Here is a 25,453-nt window from a genome sequence, read left to right as displayed (position 1 = left end):
TGTGTTATATATGAGCGGTTGAAATTTATGAATGTTTTAAATTCTTATGACAACATAATGACTGACTGTTAATTCATAATTCATTATGACTAGAGCTATCGCTAAACTCGAGTTTGCTAGCTCTATATTGAGGTTTTTACCAAATTATTTTATCATTGTAAACAGTTGACGGAAAAAGAGGGAGTTTGTGAGGTATTTTTTAAGATCAAGTAGATATTTCTATACCATTACAGCGGACCTCTTGCTATAACTTGAGGGTTCCTAAGTATTTCACTCAGTATCGCGGCGTGGACTGTGATGGATACTTTTGGGTTGAGCGTAGCTGTCGAATATTCAATGTGTATTTTTGCGGTGTATTTCTGGGCATTGTGTATGATAACCATATCCTTTAAATTCTCAAACAGTTGCCTTAAAATTAATAATCCCTGGTATTTCGGTGTTCTGTGCATTCCCTTGGTAAGCGATAAGTTGGTAGTTTGATTTTTAATTCATGTGGAAGCCTTTCAAGCCGGTTGTCGCCATAACTTCTAAAACTTTTGGCGTTGACAGCCAGTGCAAAGATTGCTTGATCGAAGAATGGAGCAAATCTTTACTTTAACCATTCTTTACGCCAGAATCAATAAAATTGGCAAACTCCACACTAGAAATCAGTTTTGATTACTTCTCCCGAACCTCAGCGTGTGATATCGATCGGTGTGGGAGTGAGCACTCTGGTATTAATAGGCAAGGACTTTCATTATCATCCACGGGTCTTGTCGAGCAAAGCAAAGCTAACAACTGACCCGATTGGTCCGCACTTAATGTCATTCGCAAAGACGGGTCACGGTGGTCAGAATCGTCCGTGCTCGAAACAAAGGTTTGTAGCCGGACCACGCCTCTCTTTTGTTTTTACCGTTTGTTGAAAATTGAAGTCCCTTCCAATTCGACCGATGGCCGAGAGCGTTTTAATTACCGGAAAGTTGTCATTTTGAGATTTCCACTTTATCAAGGCATCCTGCCTGTGTGTACCTGCAAATATGCGAGGCTAATCGGTTTTCCTAAATAAAACCCACGCTGCCGATGCATTTGTTTTACGTCGTGTCGCTGGTTCGTGTCGGATGGAAATTTATTTTTAGGTAGAGTGACAAGTACTGGGCGCACACGTCAGCTCTTGAGGTCGCACGGTTTACGCAACCGGTCTCAGTTCGTACGCCAATCCGCCGGCCATTATTTTCGCATGTAACCGCTACAAATTCATTCGGAAGCCGAGAAATTGTTTCTATGGATGGCGGTGGGATTCTTTTTTTTCTACGGTAATCGATGAAACATTAATTCATAGGGAAAGGCTACGGTAAACATTGCACGCTGTCACACCCTCGGGTGTGTCCCCGAATTCCCTGGTGACACCAATGAAATTATTATGGCCTCGCACATTATTGGCAGATTTAGCTACCTAGATAAAGGAAGAATGATGCACACTCTTAATGAGGGGTTCAACTTCTCGTTCTTACCTCGTATGAGACTAAACCATGACGAAAAAAACTGCGTGTGCTTATGTATGTGCAAAGATATTGTAATATTTTTGTATAAGTGAATAGTTGTACGCGCAATAGGCTGGAGCCTTACCCTCCCCTCCCGGCGCACGTCCATGCCGTTACTTGTGGGGTATTGTGTAGATGTACATAGACAATTGAGTACGGATTCATCATGAAAATAAATCATTTGAATTGACCGGGATTCGAACCTCGACCTCTCGGTTTTCGTGTCGTAATGGGGTATTAAGTGTACTGGGTCGTTACACGATTAAGCCATCTCGGTTGGGTGCGAATTCCCTTGTGGGCTTACGACTTTGTGTGGGAACTGGCTGCAATTCACCCGACCGGAAATTGGAAGACGCATGCTTGAATCTCTTTCGAGTGAAATGGCTCTGTATTGGTTGAATTCCATATATCTCAGGAATAATCAGGGGTTATCAATCAATGGGTTTGTTTGTAGCAGTTACTCCGGCAATACTGTTAACTGTCAACCTTTCCCTACTTCCTTAGTTCCTTGAGCTGAAGTCTGCCATTAACTTCTACTCTACGTTTTTTATTTCTGCTATGTTACCTTTATTTATTATTACTTATTGTTTGTCTGCCGTTTAAGGTAGGTTTTTTATGGTCACATACTGACGACCACTACATTTATTAGTCTCATTGGTGCTCCTCGACGATATTCAGGGGAGACGTCAAGGAAGTGGAAACTGGAAATGTAACACAAAAACACACTTCCATTTTTTATCATAATATTCCAATTCCCACGGCGCATTTCGAGATGGAGTACTAAATGTATTTAATCATTCTTATGCCTAAAAGGGGCTTTATAAAAAGTGTGATATATTTTAATGACTTCCATATTCTTGATTCCTTTCTTGCTCTCGGTTACCTTATTGATTTCAAAACGTTGCTCTGCGAGGAGGCGCATGGAAAATTTGAAAAGTAGAGGAATTCACTTGTCAAAATTGTGAAACCTTAGGCCTTAATTTGCACCACCATGGGTCGTAAACTTTTTCCTGGTTGCAAAAGGCAAAGTGAAAATGATGGAAATTGAAGCAGTTAACGTCCATGGGTGGGAAATATTTTTACATTGGCCCTAGATTTTTAATCAAAGCCGCCGTCATTCTGTATTTTTAAATAGCATACCGAGGAAATTATTATTCGTTAACGTGAGGGTGGCTTACCGGTTCTAGGTTTGGGCTCTAGCTTCCCTTCGCGGTGTCTTGTTCTCTGGCAGTCTCTTCATGCAGTCCCAACTCTTCACAATAGTGTCTTCGATAACTTCGACCATTTCGTTCCTGGCCCTCCTTCGGAGTTCCTCCTCACTGTGGTTCCTTCAATTACGTTCATTGGTGAAAGGTTTCGCCCACAAATGTGTCCGGTCAGTTACCCTCGTCCTCGCTTCATTGACTTTCGAGGTCTCCTCCCACTCTCCTCCAACCTTTCAAAGGACTTCATCATTCGGGTCCCTCGGTTTGTCCAAGTCATTTTCATCATTTTTCCGTAGCACCTCATTCCCATTACGTCCAGTCATATTTTTCTTCGGTCCCCCTATCATCCGCGCCTCACACTCGCATAGAAATGAACCCTTCCCCTTTCCCTTCAACCCCTCTCTTGGCCCTGACCCCTTCTACCAGACCGTAGTATCTCGGCTCCTAGGTTGGAAGAATGGTATAAACCTTTCCACCTCTCCCACGCACGCCAAGTTATTGATCTCGATGGAGATGAGAAACTTCGAGTCAAGGGGTCGGAAATCATTCCTTTTCGCATGTCGAACGGGAAGTAAATTTAATGGAACGACTTACCCCCCTTCCTTCGGTCCCTCTCACCCCAGTTCCGATCTCTACGGCGATCAATCCGAATGGCGTATGCCCCCTTCCCCCCTTCCCCCCTTCACCCCACTTGCCTTTTTGCACTCTCCGAAAAGGACGTCGAAAGTGATTGAAGTCGGGGTTCCCCGGAAGGAGAATTACATCGATAGGCTTTTCATTCGTTCGTTTCTCTCACCGTTTGTTTCCCGCGAAATTTATATGTATTGGACGCGCGCACGTTCAAGGGACCTTAATCGACTTCCGCTGTGTCATGTAGGGAGGGACTCGAATTTTACGGTGGCACGCCAGATTTTATCGGGGGGTTTTCTTTTTCTCCCCGCAGCAAACAAGAATTCGATTATCCCGGGCGGCATATTCGAGGGAACGAATCTATTTGTTCTCATAAATTGGTTTCGGTCGTGATGCCCGCGCGCGGGGCGGCGGGAGAAGTGGGCTGTTCCGCCAACGTTTGCGCTCGACCCGCCGCGCCGCCCGCCACCGGGTTAGCCTCTGGAGGAATCGACTTCGTCGTCCACGCCGCGTCGAGTGATGAGTGCCATGGGGTTCGGAGTTCGGGGATCCGAGAAATTTTTTACCGTCCATCGGATTAACCATTGTACCCCTCTCCCCATTTTTCGTTAGCGAACGGTGTTGTTGATGTCACGACGTTAGTGGAACGTCAGGTATGAAGTTTAGGTGGATCGCGGGGTGCCAGGTAAATGAGGAAATAGAATATATTTAGAATGGCTGGTGACCTACCACTCCCTGCCACACGTCCTTGCGACGGCTTGCGGGGTATTATGGGGATGTGTATAGCGAGGGGTCACATTTTCTACCTGGGATTTTGGGGGTGTGGACCATAAGTTGCACGACCATTGATTAATAAGAGCTTTCTCCTACGTACTTCCTGGTTCTACATGATCTGTCTTGGCATGGTGGAGGCCTATCGCATAAGTAAGTGGTTGTGGTTGATCTTTGTTTCCTCCTTTTTCGCTTTACGAAGGAACTTTTACAGTGGGTGAAATGAGCACTTTTTTGGAACTAGGTTTTCCGCCAGATTATGTATAAATTTTCTCGTTGTCTTTATTGTTTTTAGTGAATATATTTTCCCGTCCTCTCCCTTATTCCTTGCTCATTTCACCTGGTGCTTACACTCCCAGCCACACACATTTGTGGTGGATGGCGGGGTATTTGTAGATATAGACTGTCAGTAATAGAAATGTGTTCCGCTCATCTTGGGCCGAATTCTAAAATATCGGCAGAGTCATGCGTGAATACCGATTATTTACAATTGTCCACTGAACTGATACGTTTGTCAATCCTTCTGTAGCCCCAATCGGTGTTCTGTATGGACCTCCGTGTTGAAAGTACCACGTTCTGTGTAGGTGGGCGGTGTATTCCCCTTCGGTAATCCCATTCTTACCTGTTTCTCTCGTGGAAGACATTCCCAAGAGGAGCACATACTGCGTCCATCGGATTGGGCCTTAACCATGACTCCGTTTCTACTCGCGTAGGCTAATGCTGACTCCGTCCAACATAGTTATCTCGGTCGTCTCGCGACCCTCCAATTTGAAGCTATGTTCCTTTGGTATCAGCATAAAAATGTGCCTTCTTAAACAGTACTGGTACTCGGAAGCATCTTCGTATTTTCTGTCAGAAGGTTGTGTCTCGATTTCCATTCTGTTATATTCTAAGCCTACCACGATAACTCTTCCCTAATCCCTACTGTACCAGCATCCTTCCATACCTAACTACCTTCCCTAACACTTATCTTGAAAATGTATCTCGGATGAATCAATTTCTTCTTATGGTATTTGTTTTCCCACATAACTTGAATTGGTATGTCATACATTTATGTAATCCTTTCTCTGTCATTGTTGTTCGTCCCCTCAATTTTTCCTTTTATATTTTTTTGGCTTCACGTGTTTTGTCTTGGGGTTAGCACCATGAGAGTGTTCTTTGCTCCTTGTGACGTGCTCACCAAGTTTCTTCCCTCACCTACTTTCCAGTTCAGTGGCGTAGATATGGGTTGATCATGGGGTTAACACCCTCCACCGCCATGGCTGGAATATTTATATTGCTTGTGCATCAAAAGTGATGAAAAATAATAATTTATGTATTCAAGATTTAATAGTAAAACACCTACTGTGAAAAATTAGAAAGGAAACCTGCCAAGAATGGCGTAGAAACTTTTAAATTACGGTTTTTTAAAGGACTTCGCGTATTACGTAACGCTTTTGTACATCAAGCAAATTTCATTATTTGAAGAAGTCCATAGAGTTAACCGAAATCAGTATCTGATGTTATTAAAATGTATCGATTAATTGGATCACCCCTAATAAATGGAGTCGATTGTGAAGTTTTCACAGTAACGAGAAAGTAATTATGCATCAATACGTTTCGAAATTTTCAGCCATTTAATTTCAGTTTGTGAACATTAATCCATATTTGTAAATGGGAAGGATATTTGTAAAGTTGTTAGGATTTAGCTAATCATTTAAAAGAAGTGTTTCAAATATGCTCATAATATTGAATAACTTAGGTAGATAGTTTATTATGACATTCTGGCCGTAGCAGAATTGTCGTAATTTATCTCCCTCAAAGAAAAACTGTAGATATCAACGTTCCGTTACGGCCACGGGGGACTGCTTCATCGGATATTCCCCGCTTCCATTTTATCTCCATGATTTGTAGCTTATGACAAACTCCGGTCGAGTTATTCAGGCGAGGCATAGATAGTCGAACGCGAATGAAGCGCACGGAAGGTCCTGATCATTCATCATTTCGCCACGCCTCATTCCCCCGCGATCGGCGCGAGAGTCGTCGATGCTGCTGTCGAACCCGGATCTCCTGGTCCCCGGTCAACTGCAAGGCCTCGCGTAAACGAACACACATGTGAGGGGGGCTCGTCATTAATTCGCTTCGGTGTCCGTTATTCGCCTCCGCGCTTGGACCTCGGCGGAGGGCAGCCGCTTGCTCGCGTTGAACCAGCCAACCGGTCGTGACCAGGATGACGACGCTCGGTTCCCGGTCAGGTTGAGCGAGTTATTTTTTCTTTGTTCTCCCTCTTTTGCCTTAACTAGCAGGAATTTAGCGTCCGCAAGAGGTCGTGGATTAGCATTCGGGAAAGGTCGGATTCGTCCTCTTATATAAGCAAGAGGGCGTGAAAGGATCTTCTTAAGTGGTGGGAAACAGCTTGAAATTGTGGCCGGAAAAGTAGACTACGCTTGCTCATAGGATGAAAAGCAGTTTCTGTCACTCAGTCAGGGAAGGGAATATGACCTGAACTTCTGCATCTGCTGATGTGTTATTTCTTACGTTTAATAAGATTTTGTTGGTAGTAGAAGTCATTCTGAAATATTTCTATAAATATAAAATGTTGAAAATTCTCTTAAAGTTATCCGATTTATGGCAAGATGTTATGTAGAAGGCTTAGTAAGAGGTGAGTTAAACCGTCTCCTGTTAAACCAAACTTAGGGTTGTTTATTTTTGTTATGTTAGCATATTCTTCAAATAGCCGCTCAGATCTACCCTCGTCCATTTTGCTTCGCGGATGTCAGATTTTACGTCAGTTGAGCTTTTTTGTTCAAAGGATTTATCGAAACCATGCAGATTCTGCCGTAACAAGACTAAATTGATAAAAGAATTTCGAAGGAGGATTGATGGATGGATGAGGAAGGATGGATTCATGTTCCTTCAAGCTTAATCGAAGCTCTTTTATGACAATAAGTTAGAAGACCAGTAACGACTATGTTGACCTTGTATGTAAATATTCTAGACGTATGGAATGTTAGAAATTGACTTTATTTGCAAAAATTACTCTCCATCGGTAGAATTAGGGCTGGGTAGTGATTTATTTAGTGTTACTAGAGTAAAAAAATCATGTGTACTTCGAAATTATTTATCTCATTTCCAAGTTCCTCTTTTGCTACTGCTCAGATTTCGATAGTTATTATTCTGTCTTTAACTAATTTATATTTTATTAGTGAAGTAATTGTGTATTTAATCAAGATTTTGGCCTATTTAATGGCATATCACTTGGAATAACCCAATGTAAATCTTGAAGAAATTGTTGTAAAAGATAAGAATCGGTGTTATTATTTGTTTCGTAATAAGTTGGAACCTTGTTGAAATGTACGATCATATGAATATTTATAGATGCGAGCATGTAAATTTCCTTTCTGCATTATTCTTGTCTCGTAGTTAATAAAGGGGAAATAAATGGATGGGTGAAATGAAAATGGGTGGCTTGGATTTTATTGAGGACAGCATGTAAAACGCAATAACGCATGCATTTAGGGATATTAAATGATTCCAAAGCGGAAGGCATTGTTCGAATCAAGTCAGAAAAATTCTTTCGTACATTTGGATGTTTTCCTCATTCCCTTCACATTGACGAGCGTTGATGCTGTAATTTCATACTGAAGAAGAGCAGAATGTCCTTTTCTATTTCCTCCAGTGACTATATATATGCCTTTATTTGCCTTGTGTCAGAGGACATTTTTCTGGAATACTACAGGTCATACAGAGGACATTTTTCTGGAATACCTGTAATGTCAATGGTTAACGCTTTCAGTAGGGTAACACAATGGATTGAGGGGGGGATGCTTTCGTGGGTTTGGGATCCGTGCTCATGACGTCAAGGAAACAGAGTTTAATTCCTCGACACTTCTCATTTACTCCCATCGGACATTTGCATTTAAATTTACTTCAGCGTTTTCTAAAAAGATTCCACTAAGGTTTCCTTCCGCCTTGATGAACCCATGTTTGAATCTGCGTCGCTCATTCCCCACCGCAATCCTTTGTGATTTTGCGGTGTGACATCTGATTATTCATTACATGTACTATTTCGCTCTTGCCCGGACTCGTTTAAAGCTCATTTTGTTCGTTCTTCCGGCATCCATCGGATTTCACGGGAAAATTGTGCGAAGCTCATGACGTCTCCTTCCTCGGTGATATTTCCTTCAGATCATCAGATGGAATGTTTCCGTAATTTGGTCATACTACCTTGAACAAAAAGTTCCCGGAATAACCACCGTGTGGCGCTCCCATCGTTCCGATTTGAGTTCTGTTTTTTTGTTAAATTGGTACATCTGTTGTTGATATTCCCTTTAAATCTTAGTGTCATAACTTGACATTTGCAAAAGTTACGTAGCCAAGAGTACATCTATCTCTGTGTGTGTTGGCGATTTTTTACAATTGCAGAAATGGATTTAAATTTGCAACAACGAACTTGTATTAAATTTTGCGTAAAAAACGGATTTAGTGGCGCACGGACGTTGGAAATGTTGGAAAAGTGTTTCGGCAACGATTCTCTAAAAAAAACGGTCGTTTACCAGTGGCACGAGCGGTTCAGAAGTGGTCGTGAGTCAATCGAAGATGATGAACGCAGTGGCAGACCATCGACATCGAAAGTCGGTGAAAAAATTGATAAAGTAAAAGAAATGTTGGTCAATAACCGCAAATTAACCATCAGAGAAATAGCGGAGGACTTGAACATTGCCTATGGATCCGCCCAAGACATTGTGGTTAATGATTTGGGTTTCCGTCGTGTAGCAGCAAAGTTGGTGCCAAAAGACCTCAATTTCATGCAAAAAAGAGACCGTGTTGACGTCGCAAAAGACATGATTTGCGAGGCTGAATCCGATCCCACATTCATCAAAAGGATCATTACTGGAGACGAGACGTGGGTTTATGAGTACGACACGCAATCCAGACATCAGGCAAGTGAATGGCGTTCACCAAATGAGCCGAGACCAAAAAAACCACGTCGTTTTCAGTCAAAAAAGAAGGCAATGCTGACGGTTTTCATGGATTACAACGGTGTAGTGCATCATGAATTTTTGCCAGAAGGCCAGACAGTAAACAAAGAGTATTATTTGGGCGTTATGAGACGTTTGCGTGAAGCAATTCGCCGAAAGAGACCAGAAATGTGGGCAGAAAACTCGTGGATTTTGCACCATGATAACGCACCGTCGCACAGTGCTATCATTATTCGTAATTTTTTGACGACAAATGCAACAAATACCATCCAACAGCCACCGAATTCACCTGATTTGGCTCCCTGTGACTTCTTTCTGTTCAATCGAGTTAAAAAACCATTACGGGGAACGCGTTTTAGCAGCCGAGAGGAAGTAATGGAAAAATCGCAGGAAGCACTGATGGACATACCGAAAACCGACCGTAACTTTTGCAAATGTCAAGTTATGACACTAAGATTTAAAGGGAATATCAACAACAGATGTACCAATTTAACAAAAAAAACAGAACTCAAATCGGAACGATGGGAGCGCCACACGGTGGTTATTCCGGGAACTTTTTGATCAAGGTAGTATAACTAATTTATACGTGATCTTAAGGATTTTCTCTTTACAAGTAAGTCTCTGGTTCGTTAAGTCGTTTCCCTACCTTTTAGTTACAGCCAGATTTCTTCCTTCTTGAAATTTCTTATTGCTTTTTTTTAAGGCTTGTGGTTTCCATAATTGATAGTTTAAAAATATCGCGGAAGTATAAGAGTTATTGTCGGGGTTTCCACGCACCTGGTAAATCTGGAGCACGTAGAATAATGAGATTTTTATTTTATTATGGAAATCCGGAAATATAGGAAAAAATTGTCATTAATAATCATTTTTCTCCTCTCAGACGGGATACCGTTCAAAACGTGTCCGGAGTTTTCGATGAGACCGGCCGAATTATTAGTTTTTCGGGAAACTTGAAAGGAAATTTATTTCTTCTCTCTTAAAATGCTGAGGGTTTGTTACCAAATTCATTAAACAAATTTTGTTAAATTAATCTTTTGATTTTCATACAATATATTAGAAGATTGTAGTGTTTATACATGAAGGTTATGTAACTTGGAAGCAATGGCGCTTGATGCTTTCCATTTATGGTTTTTGGAAAACTATGGAAAATAGTGATTTTTTGGTCTGGAAAACTGGAAAATCCCGGGATCATTGAGCTTAGAAACAAGTGGCACCTCTGATTGAAAAAGCGCCGGAATATGGCGAAAAAGATTTCAGTTAAACGGATGCTTATTAGTCCATTCATAGTCAACATTACTGCAACGTGGTCACTCTTCTCTGGAAAATTGAGTAATCGTTAAAAGGCCGGGAATCGCACGGTTTATTCAAAACTCCTGGAATAAAATGGAGAGAAGGGTATATTTTGAAAAAGTCAGGAGTTTAAGAAATCTAAAACGGGAAAATACTATGGAACTCGGCGATTCCTATTTAGAGCGACGTTCATTTTAGCTGTAAGATCATTGTGTGATTGCTGCAGTCTCGTAACAATTTTTGGCTCACAAAATGATGATTAATTATACACAAAAGATGTCTAATTATTCCTTGCTTCCTTTGAAGATCTAAACATTGACACAATAGATATGGGGTCGGAGAGTTCAATGTCTGAATAAGGGCGATTTACCGTTTGGCTTTCATTATGAAATAGCGATCAAAAAGTAAGGAAGCCACCGTGGGTTTAATTTAAGACTATTCGAAAATTGGAGATCCGTTAATTAGCAACCCTAATTGCGCGAGATTCGTTTCCCTTCGGCCTCTCGCTTAAAATTCCCCCTCCTCTCTCTTTTGGACCTGATTTGCAAATTAATCTGAGTGGGATGTGTATTCAAAAAAAAGGAAATTACGCTGTCGAAACTTTCTCTTGGTGTTAATATTAATTCCACCGTGCCCTCATTAGCTTAAATTCATCATCTATCTTCATCTATCAGATAACTTAAGGCGCTGCGCTCTTCATAAGAATCTTTTATAAGTGACTCCCGTCTCCTCGCTCTTGCTATACACTCTTGCCCCCACCTGCGGAGGAAGTTTTGCTCGAATCAGTTGGAAGAAAAATTCCTTGCCTTTCTTCTTCTCAAAGAAACATTAATCAGAACTGCACGAGATTGAAAAAAAATAGAAGCATAAGAATAAACCTTGTGCTATAAAAATCACAAGACTCTTTGCACATAACAAGAGTGCTGGAGGTACCCTCGGGCGTTACTTTGAGGAACCAAGTCATGAGGAAGGAGGAAAAAGAAATGTAGGACGAGGATGAGCAAACTTCCAGGGATCATTGCCTCAAGTTCCTTGCAGTTCTTATTCAGGGGACTTCCAAAGGCCGTCCCGAGCCGCACCCTAACAGAGTTAACATTTTGAGAAGCGCAGTTTTTTCTCATTAATTTCTCCGTCATTCTATTTTATGTAATGGTAGACAGTTTTTATTAATTATAGGTTTCATACGTTTCCCGACGGTTTTTGTGCGTTTCTAGTGTTACCAGTTCTGCTTCAACAAACTTTGAATTGAGTTATCGACGGATATTCTGTGTAACCTTTTCTTTTGCAAAATATGTACCGTATTTATGGCGAATAAGGCTCGTTTTTTTCTGAAGCACGCGAAAAATCACTCTTTATTCTTATATGACCATATCAGCATCAGTTTTAGTCATTAGACCTCTAGTCTTTGTTTTTTTCCCAAAGAAAATTCCCAAGTATATTATGGAAGTGAAGTTATTATTCTCATTAAATATAATTTATTAAGAATTAAAATGAATTTTTTGTGTTGCGGTATTCCAGGGGGTAAAGCGTTGGATTACCGACCGGAGGATCCCGGGTTCGATTCCCAAGTCTCTGGGCACCTGCAGCTATGTGATTTTTCGGGTACCAGATCTTCCTGGGAAGCCATAACCGGTACGGGGAAAGGAACTGGCCCCCCTACCCTTATGTGTGAATTTCACACGCCGTCGGGCTTAGTACTGGGTGAACTCAACCGTCACCTAACAAACCGACCTTCGGGTTGATTACTTTGTTTTTTTAAATGAGTTTTATAAATGTTCTTGGCGAAATCAAAGATAAGCGATATGCTATTAACACTACGTTATTACGCTCGCATGTTCATTGCTCATCCATACTTAGTTTAAAAAGTTATAACTATTGAAATTGAATCTAAATTAAACGATTGAAATCATCGTGGCGGGGATTTTTTTGCTGCTTTGACTCTATTGAAAGCAATCGAAGGTGTGTGTGTATATGTATATATAATTATATATATATATATATATATATATATATATATATATATATATATATATATATATATATATATATATATATATATATATATACCCTCACACACACACATATATATATTGTATTCCAAAATATTCTGCCAAAATTACGGTGTCTTTTTTCATCCGAGCTCCTAATATGAAAAATTAGGTACTTAAGGTCGCTTCTTACTCGCCCATACGCCTTAGATTAAAAATAATAAATTACTGTATGGAATATATGGAAACTTATTTAATCAGAAATTAGTTGGTGGGAGTTAATCCCTAAGCATAATTATATGGAGATGAAAGTGCCCTCGTATTTTACTTCTACGATTAAATATTCCCTCGGCAATTTTAGAGGAAGCGCAAATTTTCCGTGGAACTGGACGGCCGCTCGTTAGCAGAAACAAGTTATATTCAGTTTCAGTTAAAAAGAACAGAATGAGAGGAGGAGGCAAGTAAAGGAATGCCAAGTTGCGGTTTGCCCGAAAGTTGAGCGAAGGAGCCTAGGGTATCATGGGGGAGGGGGGGGGGTGGTGGTGAGGAGAGAGTGGAGGGGGTACGAGGGAGGATTTTTGCGGTAGGTCCCTTTTCTAATCCTCTTCTCGCTTTTTAAATGTGCGTGCCTATGCTCTTTTTCAAAAGTCTGCGCAGTCACCGGCGCGACGAGAATAGGAGACTGGAGATAACATGCTCGTTAAGTTGGCATCTTATGATTGGCCGGCACTCCAGACTCTTGAGTGATATGAAACTATTGCAGCACAGGTGCCTGCCAGCCAGTTAATGCCATGAAACGAACTTTTGCCTGAATAAACTTATGGAAACGTTATTAAATACCCAGAGTATATTTTAAGCTACCCTTGGATGTGTCTTGCTAAGAGATTTCTTGTGAAAAAGTATGCTAATCATTCTTATAATTTCGTATGAATACTTGAAGTTAGCATTAACTGCTCGGATTTTGTGATTATTGTGACACACCAAGCTGGAAGGAGGAGATCGAGTTGTTCCAAAACTTAGAAGACCGTTTTTTTTTGGATCCCCATCAAGTCGAATGTGTTTTTCATTGTGAATCCCATCAGGTGACTCTAGTGTAGCAGTTTTGAGTCATTAACGGGAATAGGTGTAGCAACTTGAGTCGAATACTTGAAAAGACTCGTGCGTTTGGTGAGTGGTGAGAAAAATACAGTGCAGTTTTCTGAGTTACTGTACGGCAGTCTGGGGCTAATGATATGACCACTGCTTTAAATTTATTGCAGCTTTTGTTTCAGCCTTGAAATAGTGAATTGCAATAGCTGTATTACTAATACGGGTTTTCTTTTTACGTTGGGGCGTCGTGGCCACACGTTAGATAGATCTTTGGATGGCTGATAGGAGTGTCCCTGGGGCGAATTATAGGTGATGCCTATGGACAATGCCAGCAAACTCTGCTACTTGCTGATTTTTAATACTTATAAATTGTGGGAAAGTGACTGGTAGCACAGGGAGGGAAGATGAACTTGAATCTAAGAAATTTGCACACCTTTAAGTCAAATTCCGGGTGAGCTCTCACTTCATTTGTCAAAATACCTTTTTTTTCTCCTTTCTCTGCTTCGCCTACCTACCCTACCCGATTTTCCCCTCTTTCACGGATTTAAACATTCCATTGCCTCTTCGTCCCTTCGCTCTTCGGTATAAGTTTGGGTTTCATCCATTCCTGCCTGTACTCATTCGCAGTATGACGTGAACGTGCTCAAGAACCTATTTACTTAGTTTAAAAAAAGATTAATAGGATTTAAAAGAAGATTAATTAATTAAGAAGCAGTACACACTGTTCTGATATACATTGTCTTCTGCCACTGTCCCAGTCATTTTCTAACGTTTCTGCCTTGTTTCATAAATAATTCAAATAGTATGTGCATATTTACTTTCTACCGTCATTACCGTGATTGCCACGAAACTTAAATTCATAGGTTACATCAGCGTGCTTCCAAGTACCTGTTATTTCCAGAGATCATCCTCCCAATTCCGTCTCCTTATTTTTCCCGTCCTACCGTCCATTCTCCTTACCTTCCTCCACATCTCGAATCAACACCTCATTTATCTTCCCGCCCGTGCAACTCACTTTTTATTACCTTATCTAAAAGCACACCTGAAAAAGCTTTCTGCCTTCTTTTTATATCATTCTTTCTTTTTATGGTTTCGTAGGTCAGAGACCGAAGTCGAAACTCTCGTGTCGAACTTCGTGCCTGCGTGTGTTTGTCGGTCTCGAAGCTCTATTTTCCACATCGTTAAGCTCAGACGGTTGAAATTTGGCGGTGATTGGAGAGCAATGGACCGATGGAGGGAAAAATGCGGACTGGAGTAATGCTTTTCTTCCGTAGACTTAAAAAATGGTGGCCATTAAAAATTCTTTCCAAGAAATACTTTTGGAACTTGACATGTGGACTATTGAATTTTTGCATGCAAGTCCGGTAATCTTTTATCGATAATTATTTTATGCGTGACAATATGCGAAGGGTAAAATAGTGTTGCAAGACTCAGGCCCTCCCAAATATCGGAAAAAAGCGGAGAGAAAATTATTCCAAACTTCATAGACGCCCCTAACTTATAGATGCAAAATAGTTTTATTAAAATTAAATTATTTTCTTTCTAGAGACTATGGTAAATTAAAGTTTTCACAGTATGGGAGAGAGGGGCATGAATTACTGGATAGAGCGACCGAAATTAGACCCGAGGCCCAGAGCTCAATTCCGGTTAAAGGTGCATTTTCATTCATCCACTTTAGCAGGCGCCAGAGACAGTGCAGCTAATCTGGAAGCACATCGCTGCCGCGCCGAAGAAATTGCCCATCTCACTGCTCTTGCTATGCCACAGTTGTGGCGGCGAGCAAAAACCTACGCTTATTGTCTGTCATTTGTTCATCTCCCATCAAAGCACTCAGCACTCGTTTCATCGCCGTGTTTTATTTCCGTCCGGTGCTTCCGCAGGCGCGAAAACGGGGTGTGACGGCGACGGAAAAGCAGAACGGTAAAACCGGATGCATTAAAACGTAATGCTTCTCTACTCCCCACGTTCTTCATCCTCCCCCTGAGAAACAATAGGTGGCAGAATTCACTGCATACCCTGATACGTAGATTCCACGCGGAAACCAGGTTAGCTGTGCCATACGCTATGAAACCGATCTTGGCTCTGAGCGCTGCCCTGAGATCTTAGATTTTCTCCAGGTAGGTTTAAACCAAAATGAACACAATCTCGTATGTTCAGCCTCCTGGAAACTCTAGCCAACTCAAAGCCGATGATTTTTAGGAAATTAGGAAATCAGAGTATCAGAGACTTCCGTTCTTACACCTTGGATAGAAGATTCATAGAAAATTGCTTTAGTGGTCAGGGAGTCATTGGGAACAGATGGATGGCCATGCAAATATTCTTATGAGTTTATTTCCACGAATTTTCACCAAAGGTACAGTTCGGGAGTCGCACCAGGTCGAAATCTCATTTCATCTCTTTACATGGCTCTTAACATGCTCAAACTAAGCTGCGATTTCATAGCGGCCAAATAGAAAGTTGAAAGAGTCGATTGATCTTCTTCTTTGCGAGATCTTCTTAGAATAATTTCTTTTCTTGTGTGCTCCTTGCTCGGCCGAACTGTTTTCGTCAGCGTTGATTGTTTACGTGCAGTAATCCACTCCTCATTGAAGGGAATATTATTTAATGTTACCCAAAAATCCGTCTTCTATGGATACCGTATGAGTAGCAGTATGTTCTGCAAATCCTGTTGGGGTGGTAGTGATGTTCCGATTGACGGCTTAGATAACAAGGCTCGGTACATTTTTGATCTGGAAATAGATGAGAGGGAACAATGTGCAAATAATCCTCAAAAATCACTGAAACGATATTTAAAACTAATGTATTAGACTTCCTCTATTTAAGCCGATAACATTTTTTTGATAAATTGAATCTTGAATTATGTTACTCTGTAATATGCATTTAATATGGATAACATTCATGTGTCCACAGAGTTTTACAATGAATTGAGCAAATCTAAATACTTTTAAATTATTTAGAGAATTCTAAAAAAAATTGAATTTGATGATTTGATAGAAAAACGCCTCGTTACCCTTTCACGTCTTTAGCCTTCATTTCACTATGTACAAATATCTTATAAATCCTCGCAAGGCAGAATGGGAAAGAATTTTTTTCTCTCGAGTAATCTGTTACCTTGAGAATGTTAAAAATACATTGCCTTGAGGATGACGTTGAAACCGCAGTCTGTGGCGAATAAAATATGTGAAAAATTGCAATTTTTATTCAGGCAACTTACCTCCAATAGGTAGGCTTAGGAACAGTTTAAATCATTTAATATGTGCTCAAATTTATTTTTTATCCCTCGGATCAAGTTCCCCGACAATAATTATCTCATTGAAAATTCCTTTTCTCCAATTAATCGTGTCCTACTCTGTACTGAATCCAATTAAGAGAGTATTTCATGAATATTTCAGTTCTGCCGCTTCCCACGAAGTCATCTCGGGTTATCAATCCCGAGGATTGATTTCCATCGTGCCTTCAAGCTATCTTGCTACCTGCCGGTCTTTTTATTGCTTTAACCTTCGTTGCGCTGACGTCTTCCGTCACCTGATTTCTATAATGTATCCTTACCCTGTAATTTCTTCCCCACTGTGTTTCTTTCAATTATAATCTTCAATAATCTATCTCGCCTCAGGATGTGTCCAATTAGTTTCCCTCTTATTCTTCTAAGAGTCTTCTCTCTGTAATACCTCTTTCCTTGCCCTTTCTTCGATATGTTTCTTCCTGTGCTATTCTGTGTACTCATTGTGAATGCATCATTCTTTTGTGTAGCATCAAATTTCCATCGGTTCTGATTCTTTTTTTCCTCCCCTGCTCCCATCTGCCATGTCTCACAGCCGGAGAAAATTGAAATCCAATGTTCAGGTTTTAATGAATGCTACGTTATGTCTGGAAGAGTACAATTATTTGCCGTAAGTAGTTATGTCTTATAACAGGAGGCGTTCTCTGTCATCCTTAATTCTGCTTTTTTTGAGATTATTTTGCCGTAAGTGGCAACATTTTCCCGCACCACCAGAAGCGTTAGCTTAAGCCTCTTCCACGAGGTATTTTGGTCTTTGCGTTTTATTTTTAAAACTTAGATCTTGAGGGAGAAAGAGAAAATTAAGAAAATTTCATGAAGAAACTGCCGTTACCATTTTTGTGTGGATCAATTTAAATGTTGGCTTAAAAATTAACGAACGGATAGAATTCTTCAGATTCGTGAGGAATTTCTTTGAAAGTTCGCTAACCGTCACGCAAATCATCAAAATATATTTAATCATTAGATAGGACGTTTATCAAAATACGAAGACTCAATGCTAGATTCAGCTACTTGCCCTCGTAATGGATTACTTGCGATGCTGAAAGAATTTTAGAAGCTTTCCACTGTTTAGGCAATTCGTACATTTAAGATATGTTAAGATAGATCGACTTTCGAAGGATCTATATTTTCTCTGACATTTTGTGTAGGAAACTCCAGCAAATTAAAAAAATTCAGTAACTAAGAATTTTTCATCATGACTTCTGTCTAGTCTCTCCCTTGCTTTACGCTTTTTCGGTGACAGGCGGGGTATTATGTAAATGGTGTCGAAATAGAACTCGACTAAAATTCGAATTTGAAATTGATGTATGCTTATTTTTACAACGAAATGTGAGCTTTCTAATCATTGCGTGTTTGTTTAACAGAAAATTTATTTCTTCATTTTCCAGGCTGTCCATGTTCTAAGTAGAGGGAGGCCACTGCCGCATCTGGTTTCCGTCTGCAGTTTCTCACTCAACCCTGGTGCTTCTGCTGTCACTGGTTTCGTTTCATGTGAGTCAAATTTTTTATCTTGAAAAGTGTTAGATATATTTTTGCTTGGGAGTTCACCAACACTGAAAGTTCGTGAAGTGGACTCGCATGCAATGAAAATGGTGAACCAAAGTAAATAATGTCCTGTCTCAAACTTCCTATTTCTGTTTATAACGCAATGTTTTTATGCTCGTTATCGATCCAAAAGGTACTCACGCAATTCAAAACTAAGCTCCTTTCGTCCAACATAGGACGTCAAACGTCGGAGATTTGAAAAAATCAAACTGAGAAACCGAATACTATTGATAGTAAGTAAAAACTATGTGAAGGAATATTTTCTATCCCACTTGGTATACCTATTTCATCAATACATTTGATCGTTAGTTCATGCCTACCCAGTGAATATCTTAGCACTATTTCAAATTTAACTCATGACTTTATGACCCTGATCATTAGTACTACATATATTACGAGCAGGGAGCTAGCTATTCAATTCGTCACACAAATAGCTCTTTATGTAAACCAATTGGTAAACCTAAAATCTTGTAAGCATTCATGATCTCAGTTTTAGAATAGAAAGTCATATCTGCCTTAGCAAGCGCCAGTGTGCACATTTATTAAGATTTTATATTTGGCGAATTCACGAACAGTAGGAAAATATTTTCGCGAAAGTCCCGCTGAAAGCTTAATTGAACTCTTGATTGATACTCTGGAAATAAATGTGTGCCCCACTACACCAAGTTTATGGTCACCGCTCATCTTAGTCCATCTTTTCGGCGTATGGAGATCTGGTGACGACGGTACGGAATCTAGAAAATCGTTCATTGCATTTGCGTTAGGTAACATTTGAAACAAATTTCCCAAGGTTTCGCCGTAATCCAAAGCACCATTTTTGTTCTTGTACATCTTCAAAGTTTTATGAAATAGCGTTATTTTACAGGCATTGTTATTCGTAAATATATCTTCTTCGTTCATTATAAGCGTAGGCGTTGTAAATAGCCGTGATGTATTTCGTTAAATCAACGAATTTTGTGACAAGTGGGTTGCGGCCGGACTAGAATCAAGGAATACCCAGTGTAGTATCTCTCAACCGTTGATCCCTAGCGCAAGCCTTGAAATAATATTTATGTCTAAAGGATCCCTTACATAAAAATGATTATAGTATGTCATTATTAATGTTATTCATCGACTTTTATAAAATAAAGTCAATGAAGGAAACAATAGGTAGTATTAGGTAGGTATATTCCAGGAATATATTCATGCCTGTCGAGTGAAATTACGTTACTATGAAGTAAAAAAAAATATACTCATATATGCATTTACATATGATTAAACCATTGGTCACTATTTTTCGTGGAACCCTAGGCAACCTCTCGTAGTACCTTCAGTTTACGAGAAACCCCGGTTGAAAAACCTTGTGATATGGACATTGCCCATATCTCAGTTGACTACAAGATGGCCTAAATGCGTTATTTTTGGCTGATCCGAGTTGTGTCTCCTTTCTAGTAGATATCTGGTATATCATATCAATTCCCGCTTCATAATCCTGAATTGTTTGCGTTAAGGGTTGTTTCGGAAGTGGGATTTGCAATGTTAAGTCTCTCTTGCCATGCGTAAAATGTTGGGCAAATTTTGTGCCAGCATTAGGCGTTGTCTTAGAATTCAGAGTAAATTATTTCGGTTTTCAATGTGTCAGTAATGAATGACCAACAATATTTGAGTATTCTAATTTTGTCTTCCAATTTCTCTTTTACCCTTCCCCCAATGCCTCTCTGGCCTTCGAGTGAGCCATAATCATGTGATCTCGGTTAGATTTATTCTGAATTTCGTTTGCCCTTCTGCATGTTCTCCACTTCCATTAATCCTTCCATTTAGGTCTTTTACAAACCATTATCTTATTGCGTGTCCACTTAGTAATGGTGATAATTTGGAATTATTTTGTTTCCCCTGTCAGGGTTTTTGCTCTTTCTTTCATTGTCAACACTTCTAAGGATATTTTTGCTACGCCTTTGTTGTAGGCGGATCATTGCTCAGCTTGTACCGAAATCAGGATACAACGATATGTCATCGTTTAGGTTAAGACGTATTGGATGGGTTGAATATATATTTAAGGTTGAATTAGATCATGGAGTGAAAAAGGAATTTTGGTGTTGAGATTTCAGAATATTAAGCACCCTTTTCGAGAAAATATGAGCGGAGAATATACAATAACGTATCGCCAGCGTAGATGGTTGATGTCTTTTCCAAGTTTTTTTCTGCTTCCTTTTCTTTCCAGTTGAGGATTTATCATCACGCCACCGATTGCAATATCCATTTAAGGGGATTGATTTAAATTTTAGACTAGTCATGACCAGTTATTCCGATTGTTAACGCCTGTAGGCCCGAAGGTCGCGGGTTCGATTCCTGACTCGGGCATGAATATTGCTTCAGCCCTGGTGGTTCGCCCCTTGGGAAACAATGCTGGTAGGAAGTTTTGAGTAGCATATCAGAATGGCACACGCAGACGCCGTGAGAGAAGAAAAAATTTCGTTGTCGAAAAGGGTGTTGTTACTGATACAGTTACGTACGGAAATGTGCTTATGCATATTTTAAATTATCTTTTAATTGTTTATTGGCCGGCAAACAGTCGTAAGAGGCTAGTGTGTGGCGATTTCATGGACATCAGTGAAGTTAGTTATTTGGTCGTGAAATGTTAGTGCCGTGTTAACCAAGCGTACGTCAGGGAGAGCCGCGATCGTTTTAACCCCGAATTCGGCCCGGAAAGTTTTCGTCGCGAACTTCAGGATATTTAATTTCTGAAGTAGCGTCGCGTAAATATATAGACCGATTGTCATTATCAGTTACTGCCTAATATGTATATCTTTTAAAACTCGTAATCTTATTAATTAATGGCACGTGTCAAGAATTCGAATATCGTACATTTGTGTTTATCTTGTCCTTTGTCGACGTCACCGCAACGCGACGTATCCACGTGCCTGTTGTCAAGTTCACCTTGCCTCACCGAACGTTTCACCAGTATGTATTTTGAAAATTCCGAAACTATATTTGCAGAGGATCGACAAGAAATTTAAATCTCGAATGCAATTTTCATCCCCCTTTCCTAATATTTTTCGGGTTCTGAGATTTGACGAAGATATTAGGAGTGACAGGTAAACAAACCGGAAACATTTGATTATATTTTGTACGTACAGGGTTGTGGTTGAGGAAAATACTTTTATCTGCCACGACTTCAGCAGTTTCAACTCTATTGTAGGCCCCATTTATTTGGTATGAGCGGAACTGACCGGTTAAAAAAAATCATATGAATCCGTATATTATTTTCTATTAAATTTAAAACTTTTATAGCAATCTAAATTAATTTAATTCCAAATTCCACTATTTAAAATTTAATTTAATACGATATAGGTTTTAAATGTACGAGGGTGGATACGTCAACTTTTGATCGCCTTATGATGATGCATGTACATTTAAACCTATGTCATATTGAAGTACATTTTAAATAGTGGAAAATAGCTGTTGTTTTTATTCAGATTACTAACATGCTAAAATTCTACACCATGTCGCCAGAAACTTCTGAATGTAACGAAATTAGAGCATAAAATTAATTCTTTTTGCAAATATCTGGAATTCAGAGTTCTCAGAGCTAAGGATTCTTGAAGATTAATTAGAATTTTCATAAATTTTCTGAATGAGTCACATTTAGTGTAAAACCAGAAAAGACCGTACCGACCAGATGGACCCATATACTTAAATCCACACTCCATAATTAAATGTTAATGCTACAGTTGGGCACCGCTATTTTTGCAACTTCTGAATAATTGTAAAATTGTTATTTTCCAGGGTTGTGAAGTAGGTAAAAAGGTCGTGATTATTTATACCAGTAAGTAGTATCAACGTGATTGTTTATACCTGTAAGTACCTTCAACGCGATATCATTAATTGCCGTTATACTCTTTTCAGCATCCATATATGGGTAATATCAAATTGATGTTCCCAAATCGAAGGTAGCATCAAAGGCCATTGGGCATATGTAAAAGTTATTAACATAATATGAAAGTAACATAGGAGTTAGATTTATTGAAAGGGAGGAGATGACTATTTTAGTCGAAGTGTTTTGAAAAATCATGCCTGGTGGAATGGAGTATTGACGCAAGAATGCAGACCTCTTTTCATACTCGCATTCCACATCCGTGATATTGCAAGCAAGAGAAAAATGCCCTCAAAGCGGCAGAGAATGCCTTATATGTCTGTCCAATTCTCCTCCCGTCTCGAGTAGGCAGAAGAGCTTTCGGGCCGCTGAATGTGAGGAATCCGCGGGGGGTGGAGTACGGTGGGAATGTGGACCCTGGCACCGGTCGGTGGTTTCTGCTCTGGGGTCGGTGGCGAAGCGGGGGGTGTAAGTGTCTCCCCGCTCCCAAATCGGCGGACTCTTCGGTCCCAAGATGGTCCGCCGCCTCCCGAGGTGGACCGTCGTCCTCAGAGGGGATGGGGCGGACGCGCACGTCTACCGGTGACGGGGGGAGACGTGCGCGGAATATTGCTCACGTTGCGTGCGCATTCGTGCTCTCTCAGCACCGGGGGATGGTTACGATCAACCGCGAATTCGATTTTCTCCTCGCATTGTCACAGCGGCGTGCACTACCGCCGCTCACCGTTTTCTATCCTGACGGCATGCGTCCCCGCGCTACTTCTCTGCGACCTCACCGCGCTTGCGTGTAGTTCCTCGGTAGCGCCAGGACTCTGGAGACGTCTGTGATCCGTCCGCTTATCCTACATATGTTTAAGAGTCGCTGCAGACTGCGCAGCCAATTAGGACGCAGATCTCTTCCGCAGGCTGCGTGAACGCAATTGTGGCGTAGAGGAAACTGACGCTCACGGTCCGTCACTCGTTAATCTCTTATGGAAAAACAACGCACGGACTCTTCTCGTGTTTCCTTCTGCCTCAGGCATGGAAAAGGGGTATGCCGATGACGTACGCTATAGTGACTGTGCAGTCTGAAACTAAATGCATACATTTTTTAATATTGACTAACTCGATATGGATAATTGTAAAGGAGTGATGATGTATCGAGTGTTGATAATTATCGACGATATTAATAATATTGTCTCTATGGGATTAATGCGATATTTTCGATTTACTGCACGGACGATGGTCGAGATACGAGAGCAAGATGGACGTTAGATATAACATATGGTACTTGGATGATATCATCGATATTAATCGAATCACTCGAAAATTATCGCATCGTAGATTCGTCGTCGCCTCCTTGAAATGTCTTAAAAAATAGATGGCTGGTGATGGTAGATGAATATCGTACAGCCCTCGTTGATCGGGCAGAACGAACGAAGTCAAAAAGGCCATTTCTCTGGCCATTATCATTTTTGCTACCCATCATGTTGGTGCACGATTATCATCATCGATTGCATATTAAAGGAAGGATTTGCGCGATCCCTGACGAACCTTGTGTTTCGCATGGGCATGCCCCCTTCGGAAACAGTTTTTCCCACATTATTTTTTATTTCCTTTCCACTTTCACACCCTGAATCAGTTATACTATTTTCAGAGATGATAGTCTCATATTTTCCCCCGATATCCTAGCATCACGAATTAATTTCCATATCACGACTTTGAACATTGGTACCAATGCCTCTCAATACCCCCGCCTCCCATTCTTCTTGCTCATTCACCAAAATGAATCTTCCTCTTTTGCTTCACTTGATGTGAAATTTCTTCTTTTGTCTTCCTCCATATGTAACTTGCTTCCTCTCCGAACCCACGCCTAAAAAAGTCTCTTAAATCTGCACTGCTCATCTTCTTGCCTCAAAGGTTGGGTTTCGGAGCACGACGATGCATATTAAATTCTTTATTAATGTTTCGTTGTTTTTGTGGTTAACGCGTCATCAGGCGGCCCCTGTTTGTAAACACTTCTTAAAACATAGCATATCTATTTATCTTCGACGCCCATTTTCCGCCAGGATAATGCCCAATTTGTGGATATTGTGACGCCTGCTCTAATTTTGTATTCTCCAGTTCTATGGTATTTAAATTATAACTCCTTCCATCGCTTTTTCTCCATACGTTAAGCATTTATCACACGGTTAACTCAAAAATTACTGATGAGTGAAGTCATTGGTTGAAACAACACACTGACTATTAATGCGAATATTACGAGGTCACAACTGGAATAAATCCCTCGCGAGGGATTAACAAAAATTGGTTAAGAACTCCAAATCTGCTTAACGTGCTCCGATGCATCTACAGGTGGTTATTTTTGGGAAAATTAGTACCTGGTAGTTTTTTATGTTACTGCGAAAGTGTAGTGTATTATTTTTTATTTGTACATATATGTGAGTTGGTCCTTGGCGTGGAATTAATTTCGCCGCAAATAGTCCGCATACGAGATGTTGCGTGCAGGATGTCCGGTCGCCCCCCTTTCCCACGTGCCCTTTCGGTGGATCACGCGGTGCCATGTGGTTGTGGAAGTTTTGCAGTAAGTTTAGTATGGCTGGTGACCTAATACCTCCTGCCACTCTTCGTTGCGAATGCTAGCGTTGTAGTGTAGATATATGCATATTTTCATAAGATTGTATGTATCATTTTGAACAATAATAAATTTTGAAAAAACAAAATTCATTATGAAAATATTTCATTATTTAGTATGGTCGCGATTGGTGACAAGCTATATTGCGGCCAAGAAAACTCCCTCCAGTTTGACTATGCAATTAAGTCGATTTGAATGCCTCTCTTGGTTGATTGTAAGTTTCACAACCCTGTGCGAGAAACGTGACAGATGAATCATTTTGCCATCCATGCCCATGATCTTAAAAGAATAATTATCTTGGTAGATCAAAGGCATGACGCCCTGCATGTAATGCTTATCCAGGTGACAGCAACATGCAAGGTTGACAAGTGGCAAGCGATAATCGCGGGACGGGGTGCCCACGTCCTGGAGTCAGCCGTAAACTTAAAAAGACGTGTCGAGTAGGGGCCGGTTGAACTATTCAGTTGATGATTGACGATTGAAGTTCGCGGTCGACGCCATTTTACTGTCGTAAACGCCCCCATGCCTTTATGTATATGAAACAGGGAGTTGAAGTTGGAAGTTCGCGTTCACGCTAATCATGAACATGGCGTACCGTGTTAAAATTACGGGACATGACGGCTCTTACCATGGCGAGAAATGTAACATTCTGACCGAACGACGTGGATCTCTCTAAAATGCACAAGTCGTATCTTCGAAGTGTAGGA

At 40.5% G+C, this 25,453-nt stretch overlaps 1 protein-coding gene across 1 annotated transcript in view; it reads left to right on the top strand.

The window, feature by feature from the left end:
* The window catches only part of Dg (Dystroglycan), a 316,602-nt gene that overhangs the window by 175,984 nt on the left and 115,165 nt on the right, over positions 1 to 25,453 (top strand). Inside the window, exon 3 of the mRNA XM_071598970.1 lies at positions 18,123 to 18,225. The gene's annotated coding sequence lies outside the window, so the exon portion shown is untranslated. The remainder of the gene's footprint in view (positions 1 to 18,122; positions 18,226 to 25,453) is intronic.

The sequence above is a fragment of the Hetaerina americana genome, unplaced genomic scaffold, assembly GCF_022747635.1.
Source record: "Hetaerina americana unplaced genomic scaffold, ioHetAmer1.1.p SCAF_10, whole genome shotgun sequence".
Taxonomy (NCBI): domain Eukaryota; kingdom Metazoa; phylum Arthropoda; class Insecta; order Odonata; family Calopterygidae; genus Hetaerina; species Hetaerina americana.
Note: the sequence above shows the minus strand (reverse complement) of the source record. Positions and strands in the feature narration are given on the sequence as shown.